General features: G+C 40.8%; 1 protein-coding gene across 5 annotated transcripts in view; it reads left to right on the top strand.

Annotated features, from left to right (window-relative positions):
• Nucleotides 1-17,390, top strand: part of PCDH15 (protocadherin related 15) — a 773,967-nt gene that overhangs the window by 164,062 nt on the left and 592,515 nt on the right. For all 5 annotated transcript variants that reach the window (XM_068688403.1, XM_068688402.1, XM_068688405.1 and 2 more), the window contains one exon: nucleotides 14,770-15,015. The gene's annotated coding sequence lies outside the window, so the exon portion shown is untranslated. The remainder of the gene's footprint in view (nucleotides 1-14,769; nucleotides 15,016-17,390) is intronic.

Here is a 17,390-nt window from a genome sequence, read left to right as displayed (position 1 = left end):
ACCTTCAAAGTACTCCTGATCTATGAAACTTTAATTTGTTCTTTATAAATCTGAGGTGGCCCGTGTAGCCAGAAGGGGAGGGTCTATAGTGACCTTCATCCCATCCAAACCTGGGGTGAGGTGCAGAACAGATCCTGAGCTATTGTCTTATAGCTACCAGGGACCTGTTCCTCGGTTTTGAAGAGTATTAATGATTAGGAACTAATTGCTCTGCTTTGGGTATGTAGCATGTTCTGCAGAACTGTAGCTGAGAATAAATTTTTTTAGTTGCAGATACCACAAGCTATGTGCTTCTTTGTGCTCTGACTTGTCGAAATAATAGGCAACATGCTTTACTCTTCTCTTCCTATGTGTTATTTCTGCTTTAGGTTATTTATTTCTTACTTTAGGTTAAATGTTTTAATCACCTTTTTAGTTCGGTCTGGAAGCTTGAACCTACTTTGATGGCTAACATGAGCTTCCTTCATACTGGAACAGAAATGACCAGGACATAAAGAATATCAAACATTTTTCTTCTTAATCTCTCTCTCTGCAACATGTAAAGGAGATCAATGCTGTAATTGGGATGCACATTTGGTCTGGCAAATAGACACGTGGTGTTCTGCTCAGAAGAATTTACTGCAGCATTGATTACTGGAATATTATAAATATTTGCTCAGTGTTGCAGTTCAAGTTCTGTTTTTTATTTTGCATATTCTGCCTGTCTTCTAAGACCTATCCTAGAGGAGATAATTTAAAAACCTTGTAATTTCAGAAACTTCATAGTGCTGAAACCAGCCACAAAATTGCAAGGGAGTGATAGAGGAGATCACAGGACATGGGGAATCCATTTCTGCACCTAGATGCCCGGGAGATCAGAGGCAAGGCCAAACAGAAGGTAGCTTACATCCTTTTCTTTTTTTCTCCTCGTGCAGGAAGGATAATACCAATTCGTATCATTTTCATGCAGCAGACTGTAGAAATTTTGGCTTATTCCTAGGCAAGGCCTGCTTAGGCAATGGGAGTTTTTGGTGTCTTCAGTGACCATTTGACAGAGTGAGGAGGGCAGCTCGTTTCTGCTGCGCTATGGCCACATGTTTGTGACCCCCCTGGCACAGGCTCTGCATGAGTACATGGCTGCTGCTGCTGCCCCTGCTTCTAAAAGAGCTCAGGCTATGATTGCTCAAGTGCAAACATAAAAAGCTCCACACTCCCTTCCTTGCCCCCCAGCACGAGGCTGGTCCCAGATGCTGTGCTGGTGTTTCGTTTGGGAGTGCATGACTTGAGCTAAGAATAGCTGTGTCCTGGAGCTGAAATGTGTCAGTCTGTTCTACCCCGTATCCCTGTGTGTTTCACGGTTCACACCCTGATGAATAACTCGTGCTGATAATGTTCTAACATAAATAAATAGCGAAGAACATAAATAAGCAAAGAAGAATCCAATTACCACCTAATTCACAGGAAGGCTGTGTTTCTGACTGTGGAAATTGCCCTCGGCAAAGGGTAACTGTGATTATTACATATTCCAACAATAGCAAGAAACTCGCTGTTCACTTCTAAAAAATAAGCTGCCATGGCAAAGGAAGAATAGTCGCTGAAATGTTTTTAACTTAGGCCTCGTAGCTGATAACTGAGAGTTATACGTGGATTTCTGAGCCAGGGAGGCCTGACCCTAGGCTGATAGATGCATGTCCTTCCTTCTTGGCTTTCTCAAGGGCCCTGCCCTTCACTACTTTGAAAACGTTTGGAAGGGATAAGACAGTGCTTTTCTTAATACCTGAAGGAGTGCTGTCCATCAGCTGTGCTATGTGCCTGTACTGGATTTGCATCCGACACTGCTGGGCCTCTCTGGAAATTGTATCCTTAAAACAAAGTCAGATTTGGGGCTTAGGCTCTGTGTTTGGCGAGATGGACGTAGTTTGTTGGCGGAGCAATACTTGCAGAGACTGCTCTCAATTCCCAGGTGTTAAATGGGCCGCTAGTGAAGGACCTGCACCATGTGCTTCTCGGGCATGGCATTAGTGGTTGTTTCAAAGCACACAGGATAAGCTGCATCACTCATCACCTTTCTCAAGACATTCTAGACCCTAGAGGAGGATAAACATGGATAAAGTAGACACACACGGCATTTTCTTCTGTGAAGTTAAAAGAGCTGAGCCAGTTTGACTGATTGTGCAGTTCTTTGCCTGGTTTCTAGTCTGCCTGAAGGTAAAGGTCCCTTACCTTAAAGGTGGATGGTTTCCATGTAGATGAATCCTACATTTACTCTGTTATCATCTGGCTTGTGCGCCTTGACTTTCAAACATCATAGTTTGCTCCAGCAAAACCAAGCTTGCATCTGTTTTCTCCTTCAGAAATACTCAAATGGAGACCTTTAGGGTCTTGTGGAGGTAATCTTGTGAGTGGTAATTCTTCCTGATGTCCAAAAATAAAAAGGGATATTTCCTAACAGCTTGGGGTCTCAACCACTGCGTTTTTTATGCCTTCTGAGGGACTTGCATGGCCTTGGTGAATGCAGTACCTACTTGTTCCTGCCTTGTGGTGCTTTGTTGCGTGTGTAATGAATGAAACGTGCTGAGAATCGTAGTGACTTTATAGGAAATAGTAGTTCTGCTTTTTTTTGGAAAATAAATATTCAGATCCCCTCAAACTATAACCCTACAGACCTTGTCATAGAAACATGAAGTGCAAACACATTTTAAATGTTTTCTATCACTTTCTGGTCCTTGTCCATTCATTTTTATCCCTTAAAAGGTAGAATCTTCTGTTACTATTATTCTAATAGGGTTGTGTTTGTTTGCCTTTGTAGTGCACAGGAGAAATAGGGATGTTTGAAGTCTTTATTTTTAATGCCACCGTGCATTGCTGCTGCTAGTGAAAATGTGCCTTGAATATCACAGGTGCTAGCACAGTCCTTTGATTTCACAAGTTAGTTGTGAAAGTAGAGGGAGAAGCACTGGTAGGCGATGTGCTCAGGTTTCTTTCGCCTTGAACACAATGGCAACATTGGCACTAAAATTGAGGTTTACAGTTCTCCACAGCTGCGAGGCTACCTTCTTCTTGTATCCTTTCCTGACATTTTACTTTAAAATTTCTCAGAAATTTGAACAGGAATAATGGATTTGAATAAACCTGTTAAAGATGGATTATGAACATAAGTATTTGGTTTAGGAAGAGAAAGTATGCATTTCTGCAGCTTAAGTCAAAGAACTTCATCACAAGTGCTGTAACTGGGCTCCGAGATGGCAGTTCTTATTCTTCAATAGAAATGTGATGAAAACTTTGAACGAAACAGTTTCTTTACTTAACTTCAGCTTTGTTTCCAGCTGCTCTTTTGATCACCTCTGAAGACTGTCTCTTCCATGTATTGCTTTCTCGGGTTCGCAAAGGGTGTACTTCTCCACTTCCCAGCTGCCCACTGCAAGATTAGCCCTCTTCTTTATAATGACCAAGAAATACTACTCTCCTCACACACTGATACATTTTGGATAATGAAGCTAAATGCTTACAGCCAATTAAATTCATCTGTATTTTCTCTAGTGTTCTCGAGAACAGACTTACGTGGATGTGCATAATAATAATTATAGAGCAATAGCAGCCTGGACTCCAAAGGGGTGTTATTCCATGTGAAGTACTGCTGAGTTCATTCCTGCGTTGGAGAATCAGCTCTGAATATCTGCATCATCAAAGTTGGTACAGGAAAGAGCTGCAGAAACTGTTGATCTTCAGAGAAGAAGGAATTGTCCATTTTGTTCAAACAAAAACTGCTTTAACACTCTTTAATGCAGCGGTGTTTTAATACAACTTCTGTCTGGCTAAGTATCTATACATCATGCTGTACTAAAGTGCTCTTCAATCTAGTAGATGAAGACATAAGAAAGCCTGGCAAAAGGATTCAATAAAATTCAGATGGCAAAGCCCAGATTTGTAACAGCTTTAAATAGCCCTGAGACAGTTTACAGAAGGATGTTGCTTTCTCCATCAGTGGAAATCTTTAGAAAGGGTGACGTTCCCACCTGTAAGGTGCAGTGTGTTGTCTCCACCAACATACTAATCTCTTTGAAATAATTCCTTTGGAGTGTTGGAGTGAGCCCTAGCATCAATTTTAAGTTGGATCTGTACTGCCTACTTGCATGTGGGATTGTAGACCTGTGTCCAGTGATGTGCAAGGCCCTTCTTAACTTTCCTTTCTTTGTTACAACTGGGTTTTGGGCTTTCTTGACCCGCTGAGGACTGAAGTTATTCCAAAAGAAGGCTGGAAATCTGCTCAGGGCTATCATTTCACAGTTAACCTGGGTTAAGATGGTGCAAAACCTGGGTTGTGTGCTGTCTGTAGTTGCTGTTGAGCAGCCTTAGCGTGCTTTTCTCAATCCCCCGCTGCTTGATTTCCATGCAGGAAGGGAACAATGAGTGCGGCTTGCCTTGTCCGCTGGATTGTTCATGTGAGCTTGCTAAATCTGAAGTCACTGTTTATTCAGATTTCCTCCTTTTTGCATGACTACATGCTGTTTTCAAGGTTTTGTTACTCAAGCAGTATTTCAGAGCCACCAAGATGCCGACAGGAGCCAGAGCTGCTGCTTTGGTAGTGTGAGGCTGGGACCTGCTGCCGGGTTGGTACTTGAGCGCAGTGAGTATTTTCTGCCCGTCTGCCCTGTGCTTGGGGCATTTTATCTCTGAGCTGTTGTTCTTAGGCACAAACAAGATACGGAAGCAACTTTCTCTGCAGTTGGTGTTGCAAATACTGTCATCGTTTGGGTCCGAGTGGGAGAAGGGCAGTTAAAGGAGGGAGCCACCAGCAGCATTTGATTTGGGATGCTTTTTACCATTTCTTTTGCAATAGAGGAAATTTCTGGTTGTCAGTAGTCCTGCGAGACAAGGTTTAGACAGAATATTACAAGAACATGGTAATTTTTTTGGTTTATTAAGTAAGGCAAATGGAAAGTGCTTGAGCCCTTGTGTGTGGCCCCAAAACCTTAATTGTCCGGTTCTGTGTCACCTGATAGAGCAGCAGTGGCTGGTGACTTTGGCTTCTGGAAGGATGAGACTGAATTAGAGCCTTGTTCAAGGAGAAAAGGAAAGGACTCTGAATTTCCTTGACACAGCTCGCATATGAATATAAGACATAATGGCTGGAGTACATGTGGGCCTGGGGAATTTGCATGCATTAGTGTTGCAAGCCGAGATTGCATTTTTCAGTATACGCTGTTGGGTGAGCTGATTAAATTGTCCTTGGACAGTAAGCCATAAAGTTGCTACAAACAGGAAAGAAAGCTTGTAGGGCAGGCAGGGGAATACAAAATGTGTGTGTGAGAGAGGCAGGCAGCGTCCACACCAATTTTATATGTAAAAAGCCCAATTCCAAACAATTGTCATAACTGCCTTAAGATCTTAATTAAAGTGCACAGAATTTCAGCTGCCTTTTGAATTTTGCCTGCGTGGTTCTGCACCTCGTGGCAGCCCTTTCTCTGCTCCCCTGGGTCCTGGGATGTGACTTGGCCACGCAGGAGAACGCTGGGCAGCTCTGCACAGAGGTCTGTAGAGGTGCGCTGCTGATCGCTGCAAGAAGTGACCGGCTCCTGTTCCTCCATTCCTCGTGCTCAGTGGGAGGTGAGAAATGGGCCCTACGATGCATGGGACGAATGGAATAAAACTTCAGACAGCACATTTAGAAAACTGAGAAAGAAATGCATCACACGCCCACTTGGTGTAGTGATGCCTCGGGGCGGCAGTCGGGAGAGGTGCTTTCTTTTTGGGGAAACAAATGCATGTTTTGAAGGGAGCACTAATAAATTTGCAACTGGTAAATGCCTAGGCTTAGGACGTGCTTTTTGTAGCACATTCCCTTCCATCAAGACACTTCAACCAGGATGTCAGAAGGAAAAGTGCAAGGGAAAGAAATGGCACAATTAGCAGTTAATTTAAAGTAACTAAAGTGTATTAGGCCCAGTCAAGTGAACTATTTTATTTTTGTTCCTTGTTGTTTGTAATCTCTTAAGTATGAGTCATTTAAAAGCCAATCTGGCTTGGTACAGTGCGTGCTGTTTTATAGTGTTTTCTCCTTGCCAGCATGAGCGTTTCCTTGTTAATGTCTCGCATCTGTTCTTTGTAATTTAGTGATTATGTGCAGGCCTCTGTGTCCTCCTTGTTTGTTTAGAAAGGACAGTGGGAAGCTTCATTTACATGAGATTGAATCGATGGCTCTGATTTATTAAAGTTTGGGCACCCTGAACTGCTTCTTTGCCGGTCTGTGTAAGCGGATATTTTTAGCCGAAGATGAAAACGTGGACGCCTGGAGAAGATCAGTAATCTGCAGTTAGAATCAGCTGAAAGTTGTAGAATTGTTTGCAGACGTATGCTGAGATTTATATTGCTTTCTTATCAGTCATGCTCAGGCTTCTCGCAAGCATCTATGATGTGTTTCTGTTTTAGCGAGCGTTCAGAGAACAAGTTTTAATTCCGTGGGTATCTGCATTCACACAGGCACAGGGTATTCATGCCCAAACAAGAGCGGCTGCTGTTAAATAAAATCCCACTTACGGCTTGATACTGCTGGTCGTTCAGACATTCGTATGGAAAGTGGTAACATCCTGTAATTTAGGTGACGGGTTGCATTTAACAATATGCAATATGAAACAGCAAATGGCCAGAGTCAGTCATGTTCAGAGGTAAAAATAAATTATTTACCTATTTTGTAAATGCTTTAAGACCTTCTCTGACACTGAGGTGCTCAAGTACACGATAGGGCAAACACCATCAGATAACTTAATAATTATGAATGGTTTGACTGGAGCATGTAATGAGCTTTTGGGCATTATAGAGGAAGGTTAATTATTTATAGTAGAGCAGACCCGAGGAAAATAAATCAGGTTGTGGAGGCGATACAGTGCAATTAAAGTACTGCACAGGACTGGAATCTGATTCTCATCTCTGCAGCAGCTATCTGCTAAACCTTGAGCAAATTAATTAGACCTTTGGGCTCAGTCTAGACTAGAATGTAGATGCTGGGCTTTGAGAGCCAGGTATCCTGAAAAGGGGGAACCTGCATAAATGCTCCCTGTCTATTGTTTATCATGTGCTTGTCTGCATACACATTCACACATACGTTATCTTCTTGTTCCTGATGTGGGGGAAGATGTTCTGCCCCAAGGGCTACTAGTGTGAGCAGGGAGTTACAGGCAGGGCTGGTCCAAGTCTGGGGAATGTTTTGGGAGCAGAAGCCAGATACTGAAGTTGGCAGAGACCAAAAGGCAGGGCTTGGGCTTGTGGGAGTCGCAGAGCATCAGTGTGCAGCACTGCTGTGACCATAGAGCCTCTGCTGGGGTCCTCCCGCCCCAGTTCTCAGTTCTCATCTCCACTGGATGAGTGTTGAGGCTGAACTACCAGGCTGAAAGTGATCTTTTTTTTTTTTTTTTTTCTTTTATACATGTGAAGCACTGACGTGCTCACGTCCCATGTTGCTTACTCAGCGGTTGCCTCAGCCACGAAGAGTCCAAGGAGGAGGTTTTTTCTCTGCCACTTCTGGATACCACTTGATTTCTGTGCCTCTCCATCATTTATAGGATAGGGTTCTTCGCTTGAAAAGCAGGTGCTGTATGGAGGTATGAGGTCAGACCAAGTATGCCATAAAACTTCCTGAGAAAATTCTTGTAGCCACCAGCAAGCTCAGGTCGTTGGGTAGCCAGAGACACAGTTACAGGGGTTTTCTCCCCTTTTCTGGGACACCCCCCACATCTCTTTCTTCATTTTGAACCTTTCTCTGAGGACAGTGAGCAACAGGCTAGGATTCTACCCTTCCCATCTCTCTCTGGAATTTGTAGACCTCTGTCCCCTCTCTGCAGAGGCATCACTCTCTCCTGCCTGAAAAGCCTGAGCCCTTCCTTTCTCGAACCTTTTATAAGCCTATCATATCCTTTTTGAGATTAGGGACATGAGAATTATGTCTGAGAAATGTGCACTCTAAGTTTTATACGGTGACAAATTAATTTTTCTCTGTTTTGTATTCCTTTTCTAATTATTGCCATTTATATGTGAGTGTCAAGGAGTCTGAGCCGATTTTGTCACAGAACTAATAGCTGCAGCCCCACGTTATTACTCCTGCGTGTTGATATTCAGCTCAGAGCCCATCGTTCTGTGTGTAGAGCCAGGACCTTCACCCCCCAGGTACGTTACTTCTTTCTGGTGCGTTCCATCTATCACTTTGATTGCCCAGTCACTGAGACGTGGAAGGTCCATCTGCAGATCTTTGCAGGTGGTCTTCATCTCTACTTGCCTTACATACCTTAGCATCGTGCACAGAGTGTCACCTTCCTCTTTTCACAGCTTAATTAGGAACCTGGTGGACAGCACAGCTCCTGCCTCATCTCTCCGCAATGCTCCGCTGTGAAAACGTGGACTGTTTACTCCAACTTTCTTTCTCCTGTCTTTTAGCCAATCATTTACACATGCAAAGACACTTTATTTCCCCTAATATTTTCTCAGCTTCCATAAATGGAGGCGTTGCTGACTTTTGTGGAAGGACTTGGATGGAGGCTTGCTGAAAACTGTCTCATGAGAATACAGGTTTTACATTAGTGATGTGAGATAAAGTTTTACTTTGTGATTATGTCTCTGTCTAAAATACTCATTACGCTAGGCATATAATGGCTTTCAGTGCATTGTATTTTAAACTATAACATCTTGATTTCATCATGTTTCTACGTTGTATGATTACAATAAGGATCTTGTAAAATTACTTGCATCTGCACTGTATGTTTCCACTCACAGAAGGGCCATTGATATCCTCCACTTAGGTACTGTAGTCTGTATGGAAGATTTAATTTTGTTTCCTATCCAAGTCATCACATTAGATATACAGTGCACATACTTCTTCTATTCATGATATTTAATATATTTTATACCTGAAGTGACATTTAGATACAAAGAATAAATTTACTTGGCTATTTCTCCATATCCTATAAGAGCTACATCAAGAATCACATTTGAAGTACTGACATTTCCAGCAACAATAGCTGTATTGTAAGCCCACTGGATATGTTGACAAAATCAAATTTTGTTAGGAAAATAGATATAAAAATTATTTGTAATAAAAGCGGGGAGGGGGACGGGCATTAACAAAGTGCTGTCAATCCCACCCACTCAGACGCGATATGAAATCTGGCATTTCTCTGCTGAATTGATATTGTCATAGTTAATATTGGAGAACTGCCAGAAAATTATTTGAAATCTCTTTTTGAATCTGAAATGTGGAGGCACCAGGCAGAGGATTCCCTGAAGACAGCGAGCAGGAAAGCTGTCTGCAGAGCAAACAGAGAAATCATCATTCTTAGCACTGGCGTATTTTTAGATTTGCTCAACCTGGTGAATAGACTCAGAATACATTAATTAATCGTGCAGTCAGAACTGTGGAGAAACTGTGTGTTTCTACCCATGATTAAGAGTGATTTTGATAATAATTATTTTGATTATTGTTTTTCAGTAAAACTCAAATATCACGTCAGAGGTTAAGTGTTTTTTTTTTTTTTCTTTAGCCAGTTGACTTTGAAGTCATGATCTGACTAAACACAAGTATTAAAAAAAATACATATGATAAATATGGTACTTGGAGAATTAGAAATGCTCAGCTCTTTAAACAGCTCACCCCTGTGTTGTTGCTCTGAGTAAGGAGCGTGGAAGTCAGAGCTACCGCTAAAGGAGAACAACCTCCTAAAGAACCACAGCATCCTCACTTCTCCCTGCCTGGCATCTGTGGTACCTCTGCTCGGTTTGCCGGCTCAGCTGAGCGATGGGAGACTACGTAGGAGCAGTTTATCCCTTGGAATAACCGCAGGAAGCTATTTCTTAACCTTCAATCTTTTCTGTACTTGTTAGTGCTTGACAGTCAGACTCTGAGCCTTCAAAGTTTGCACACAAGACTTTGATGCACAAGTGGTGTAGAGGTAAATGAATGGCACATGAGTGTGCGTGGTCGTTCTCTCAGGGAATTGCAATATTAATTTTTGTTTCATTGCAGCTTGGAGGGAAACTTTCAGTGCTGGAGGGTGTTACAGACAACATTATGCATTATTTTGGCTTGGAAGAGGTGCAGTATTTTGGGTTTTGCATTCTTTTCAACTCAGATTTCTTTAATCTTTGATCAAGATTAAACTGTTTTCTGAACTGCATTAGGAGTATAAAGCATAGTGATAATGTTAAAGCTCGATTTCAAGTAGAATATGATAAAAATGGGGGAGTTTGAGTTCTAGATTTCCACCTAAACTTAACCAGATGTAACTTTAGTGTTTTATATTATACCTGAAACACAAATCTGTCAAGCAATACATATAACAAGGAAACGAGAGAGGAGGATGAATGTAGTTACGGTACATTTCATGGTGTTCTTGAAAACTTTATTTGCGCTTGTCATGATGCTTTTTAGAAGGTCAGGTCACATAACTAACAATTGTACAAGTGTATTAAAGCCATCCTGTCTGTAATTGTACTTTTTGCTAAATTTTGATTTGCTGCTGTTTTCAGGGCAGAAAACGTGGGGCTTGTAAGACGTGATTCGCAGAAAGCTGTGGCATTGGGTGGCTCAAAGAGAAGCGCACTGGTTGTGCTGCTTGGTGGAGGTTTGTGGCAGCACTACTCTTGATGCGAGTTCAGCTGTAAAATGGATGTAGTGACAGTCAGTTTTCCTCATCAGGGTATCAAAGCTTATTCTGCAAGGCATTTCAGTGTTCTTCAAATAAATCTTAGAATGTAAAACATGATGCACGGTTGAATTAGATTAAAACAGGAGTGTGTATTTCGGTTGTAGTCTGTGTTGAAAAATGGCTAGTCCTGAAAGTCTTTTGCCCTTGCTTTAAATATCTTACTACGCCGACAGTTGTTTATTTTTGGTCCAGAGCAAATCCTCTTTCCTTAAGCATTTAAAGACCATGAAGACCTAGCTCATGGAACAGAAGATACGGGCATTATTTGCTCTATCTGGAGGATATGTCTGTGGCATAGACCACTTGAGCAGACATGGGAGCATTTAACTTCTTTATAAGCATTCCCATTGCACCCAGAGGAACAGCATCAGGACTGCAGATCCCGAAGACAGTGGACTGTAGACCGTTCCGTGTAATGACTTCTAAATGCATCAGCTCATGGGATTATTATGGTCTGATTTAATACCTCCATCAAGGCAACATAAAACCACAATATTTTTTCAGTACTGTTACAGATCTGTAGATGTATGTATTTCAGTACAGCACACATTGACGTATGCCTTAGTGGCACGGGGAGAGATTGACGGTAAGGACTGGAATTAAGTGGCAGCCTACCACTTATTTGCATCCTTATTTCAAGCCAAATGGTCAGGCTGACGCTACAGAGCTCTGTCAATGTCATGCTGATGTATGCTGTGCTGTTTTCTCTGTCCCTCTGGTTTGCCTTTGTAGTGTTTGTATTTTGTCTTATGATATCTTTTGGGTTTGCGATTAAGAAAATAATTACTTCCAAGGGATATCTGTAAAAGCTTACAGTATAGGCCAGGCTTTCCAGGCTGCGTTAGGACCAGAATTTAAACCGCTGCATCACATACATAGCTTCAAAGGTTATATGATGTGCTTTGAGGAACGCTCAGAACAATTTATTTTCAAAAGTGTGTGGAAGTTATGAAGACTGCTTTCACGTGTAACAGGCCTCGGAACAGTACTCTGCCTGGAGAGAAAGTGGAAGAAATGGCATAACGCATCTGCTCAGTCTCTGCTGTTGCTGGCTGCTGCTTTCAGTGTTCTCCCTTTCTGGAACCCCCCAGTCCAGCAGTGTTACCGTCTTGGCTATTACTGACTAGCTTGTTCCAGAGTATACTGGTCTTCTCTGACTACGTGAGCTATATCGATTAAAAAATATAAATCTTTGGTGAATTGTAAAACCAGTCCATTGCTGTAGTTCCACTGAATGCTACTGTGAGGCAGATATTAATCAAATAGATTCCTTTTTATGTTCTTTGGGGACTTAAATGGCAGTGGCGCAATGTTGAAGAAGAAGCCTGTGTCATGGTGGGGAGAAATTGGAAGCTGTACTTGGTATAAATGGACCACATTAGGTAAGAAATCAAGTATGCAGATTTGGCTCACCTCTAAAGGAAAATAGATCATTTGGCATTTTTTTGTTAATGAAGAATTCTTCATTAAAAAGAAAAAAGACTTGGCGTGAAGGAGATGTATTAGTAACGAGATGCAAGCAGCCTTCTGTGAGGGTTTCCTGCCAGAACATACACTTGAGGTGGAGAACAAATGGGAGACAGAAGAAATGAGCCAGAAAATTCTGCTCCTTGGGAATGTTACTTCTTGTGTAGCTGTTATTTTTTTGGGGCATTTGGATGCCATTCCCCAGGTTCTCTTTTTGATCCTGTGCCCCTCTATATATAACTTTGCTCCATCGTTACAGGCTGCCCTGAGGAGCTGTGGGTGCTTCATCCCTGGCAGTGCCCAAAGCCAGCCTGGATGGGGCTGGGGGCAGGGGGCCCTGCCAATGCCACGAGGCTTTAATGGGATGATTTGTCTCTACCAGGATAAGGTTGTTCCTTGTATTCCTGCTTGTTCCTTGTGTTCCTGCTCGTATTAGAATACTTCTTCCCACAGGAACCATTCTCATTAAAGTATCTCACTTCATTTAAGAGCGATAACTTTTAATTTTTGAACTACGTTTTATTTTGTACGCTTTAAGTTAAGTGCTGGAAAACATGCTGCTTGAAGGCCTAGGCAACTCCCATCCTTAAATTTTTGAGTTTTAGTTTGTGTCTGGATGATTTTCGAGATAAGTAGCAGTGGTGTAATGTGAGCACTAGCTAAAAGGTACTTTAAAATGGTGGAGAAGAAAAAATGGATTGGAGGGGGAGATTTGGTGGGTGAATATAGGGAAGATGACAAAAATGTCAAGCAAAAGCTGCAGTGCTGCAGTCTCTTCTCTCATACACGTGTATACACACTTGCGGGGAAAACAGAAGGAAATTTTGTCTGCCTACTGATATAGGTAGCAAAGGTGTACGGAACCCAGTACGCTTTGAAAAAGTTGCGTGATTTCTCATCTTTGTTGAATTGAAGGAGACTTTCAAGTCCTTTTTCTCAGGGAGAATTACTTGAAAGTCTATTATTTCTCCTAATTGTTTCCCTGCTTGTTTTTCTTCGTACAGGCCAATTTATTAGGGCAGTTTGGTAGACCTGAGATTTGAGGATCATAATTGACTTGATTTTATTCTTCATATCTATAATGGCTTTCCCTCTCTAATACTCCTTTTCTCCCCAGTCCTTGACATATTTTTAAGAGTTCGTGTTCACCTTGAACTATTTTATTAATGTTAGCACACTCGAGCAGTGGAAGATTGCCAGTGAGGTGTAGGAACTGTGGGCTAAATGGCGCTTGTCTAGAGGAAAGGGCCTGTGCAATTTGTGGTGGCTTTCCTTTTTCATAGCACTGATAACAGGAAGAGGAATTGGTGAATTTCTTCTTCTTGGAAGTAAGTCTTGGAGAGGCAGCTTTTTGGGGAGAGCACCTTTCTCTTTGAGTTATAAAACGCTTGACACAGAGGTGATACATGGCTGTATCTGTATGCACACATTCTGGACAATGAAAAAAAACACATCGTGTGTCAAAGAATTTTTTAAAGTTAGGGATTCAAGTACTCAGAAGTTAGCAATTGCTGGATATATCATTAATTTTTATTTTTATTTTCAAAGAGTATTTACTCATTGCTGTGACAAAGAAGTAAAGTCATATTCCTGAGCGTCAACTGAAGGTTTATAGCAATTGAAGCACATTTGTGATGGAAGACATCTTGGGAGTTGAATACTTGTTTAAGGAAAATATCCTGTGTTGTTAAAGAAGCTCTACTGCTCTGCCCTGTGTCTCTACCAGCAAAACTCCTTGTTGTTTGTGTTCCTAAGGCATGTAATGATGTTTCACTCACAGAATTGTGTAGATCTCCTTTTCTCTCTCTGTTTAGACCAAGGCTTTTTCTCATTTATCTATGAAAAGAGTGTTGCAAATCGATTTGTTTTTCATTAAGAAAAAATGACTGTAAGAAAAAAATAAATATATATATTGGTGCAATTCCTCCCCAGCCTCTCTCCCTGCTGCTACAGCAGCTCTCTGGTGCTCAGCTCGAGGCTGCCCTGCCCACTGCATGGTGCAGCTCTGAAATTTTCCAGTTGTGTTTTCTGTATTTTGATGTATGCTGTTGGACATCTGTTTAATATCAGTTGGGGTTTATTGGAGAAACACAGGGTTTTAAGCTGTAATTACTGTGTGCTTTTTTTGTGTTCACATCTGAAAAACAGTGTGCTGAGCAGAACTTTAATTCTAGAAAGAAATGTGAGAGGTTTTGTAGCAGGCAGTGTGAAATATCTAGAAGTAGAGGAGATTTGTTTCAGGTTGTGGGGGCGGGGAAGACAACCAAGTCCTTTATTTGAGCCTTTGAGTATTGATCGTTTTACAAGGCACGTCCCTTGGTATCATTCAGGCTAACAAGTTCTGCTCTCTGTATCCAGCTTACCCTCTGCAATTGCTTATCTGGTATCAGATCCTGCTTTCTCTTCTTCTTTTTTTTTTTTTTTTCTTCCTTCTTTTCTGAAGGTTTTCATGCTTGTGACCTGTATTCACAGGCTGTGTTATTTTTTCATTAGCACCTCCAAACTGCTGTGCTTGATCATTGCAGCTTTCCGTGTTTTATTTTCACTCTGGCATCATGATCAGGATCTATGAAGCTGATCACCCTGTGCTGTGTCTGCGTGCCCTGGTTTATTTTGACTTTCTCTTTCACAGAGCTGATGCATTGGCTTCTCAGCAGCTTCGGTGCTACAAGTGACATGAACGCTGTGGAGACAGAGTAGAAGTGAGCAACTCTGGATAACATCTTGGGTTCCTTTGCACGTACATAGAATAAAGTGCAGCTAGCAAGCCAGAAGACAGGAAGTTACAGAAGAAAAAGATTGCTCAGAAAAGCAGAAAGGATGTAGTACGTATTAAGCTGGAGGTTTTTAAGAGACTGTATCCATCCAGGATCGAAAGGTAAGCTTTCCTGCGTTCTTTGATTTGTTTATTTTTTTAACTGTTACAGATTCTCAGGGAAGACACTTTTTTAAAAGATTGGTTATTTGTCTTTAATATCTATCTTTACAAAAGTTGTCAGGAGAAGCACTCGCACTAATTGGCTGTAGTTTGACCAGTTCGCTTAGAATTTGATTTTAGGGCTGTCCCAGTGATTGGATGTCCTTGGACTAAAAATGTCCGTGGAGATGACTCTTACCTGACACTTCAGTGACAGGAACCGAAGAAGTGTGTAGACTAAACAAAATGCTTGAAAATAGAAGGCAGACTTGAGTTAACGCAGAAAGGAGCATAGCAGGATACTCGGTAGGAGGCTGAAATCAGAAAAACACAGAATAGAAACAAGGAGTAAAAAATGTTGATTTTAAATATTTTTGATAAAATTATGATTTAAATTTTGGTGAATAAAATCATAGTAATCGTGGTAATCAGAGGTGAGGAAGGACCTGTTAAGGAAATAATTCAGATGGAAACAAATAAGAGTGTGTGGATTATATGTGCATTAGGGTGTTCTGTTGTGCTTTAAATGGGGAAATACCTGGTTGAGGAGAGCACAGCCTGCTGAAGGGGAGAGAGAAAAGGGCAGAGAAGCATACCAGGTAAAAACAAAGTATTAGGAATGGCACCATTCAGAAATCTGAACCTATTTCTGTGTTTCACTGGTAAAATATACTTGTTCTGCAACCCCTGAGAAAAGGTGGGTGTTTCATGTTTAAGGGTGAAGTAATTTTCTGAATGTGACATCTAAATATGTGCTTGTAAGGTGGTTGCCTGGAAGGCTGCTAATGCTGCTCTGTGGGGAATGTATATTATTGAATGTTATTCGAGATTTACAGTTTGTGTTCTTGATAATCTCATTAGTACATCCTGAGCTTTATTTGTGGTATGGTCAAAAACTTGATGTAATTAATTCCAGTGCACAAGATTGCTATATTCATATCAATTTCCCTTGCTGATCAATGGGCTTAATTAACTTCAATGCTTTTGTTTCTGTGTGGGATATATAAATATATCTGAGGTTGACTATTAGTTTTTACAAACAATTGATAACACGAAGGCGGACTCTTTTCTAATGAAAAGTAATCTGTGATAATACTCACAGGTATTATTCCCAGTTTTGTCCAATGAACACGTTCAGTCTAGCTTATAGACAAGAGAAACACTGCATATTTTATGACTTTACTTTGTGCTTTCAGTTACAAAGGGTAGTAAAACAACATGTTAGTGGAAAACCGTGACTGATTTGTGGCAGGAGTAGAGCAGCAACACTTCAGCATCATGAATTAGTGAGAGCTTGTATATAAAATTTAACAAGTTGATCGTGTTGTCTGCCAGGTTAACATTCTAGGTATTACTTGGGCAATAAATTCCTTTATTTTTTGGATGAAACACAATATTTTGCATTTAAGATAATTCTGCAAAGGCTGTCTAGAATAAAGCTAAATTATATTCTCTTGGGCAAAATTTCAAACCTCAAAGAATTCTGAGAAGGTATCAAGGTGTTTGTTTTGTTTTTTTTTTAATTCAATTTTTCCTGTTATAAGTTGAAATTTAAGGCAGAACATTCAGAAATGGTGAACTTATATATATACATATATATATGTTTTCTTAAACATTAAGTATCAACAATTTCTAAAATACGAACCATCCCAGTCAATTTAACAGGTTATTCTGTGTTCTTTTACAAAGAGGTGAGCCATTGTCACAAGCTTCTGTTAAAAAACAAACAACAACAAAACACAACAATGAGACCTTCATCAGAATTATTTTGTCACCAGTTGCTCGGTTTGGTATTCTGCTGTCTTTATTTGTAGATAATAAATATCAGATCTGTTCAGGCAATCAAAACCAGGGAGTCAAGGGAGAGTGCTCGAGTCTTCAGAAGTGTGTTTTAGGAGCTGGGACTCAACTTCTCAAAATTTGTATTTGTAGGCAGCATGTCCATAACTGACACCACTCTGAATGCTTTATTGAGAGAGGAGGTCTTAGTCTGTAACTGCCAAATGAGAGCAAAGAGATAAGATTACAGAAATCATGTCTTAGTAGTTACATCTTCCTCTATAAATTACGTTTTTTTGTCTTTTTTTTTTTGGTTTTTATCCTTTCTGTTGTTATTATATGGATGTTCTAAGGTTGGTGACCCCCTTTATGTTCTTTATTTTTTTTTTAGTCAAAAAAAAAAAAAAAAGGAAAAAAGCCTGATATGTCATTTGTCACCTCAACTTCCTACCCAGCTAAGCAGGAGATTTTCTGTGAATTTTAACGTACTTCAGCCAGTTGTATTTTCAGTCAGAAAAAAACTTTTTTATTGTGCCACTCTTAACCTTATTGTTTTC

This window comes from Anas acuta, chromosome 7, assembly GCF_963932015.1.
Source record: "Anas acuta chromosome 7, bAnaAcu1.1, whole genome shotgun sequence".
In the NCBI taxonomy this organism is placed as follows: domain Eukaryota; kingdom Metazoa; phylum Chordata; class Aves; order Anseriformes; family Anatidae; genus Anas; species Anas acuta.
The sequence above is the reverse complement of the archived record's forward strand: the minus strand, read 5'-3'. Positions and strand labels throughout refer to the sequence as shown.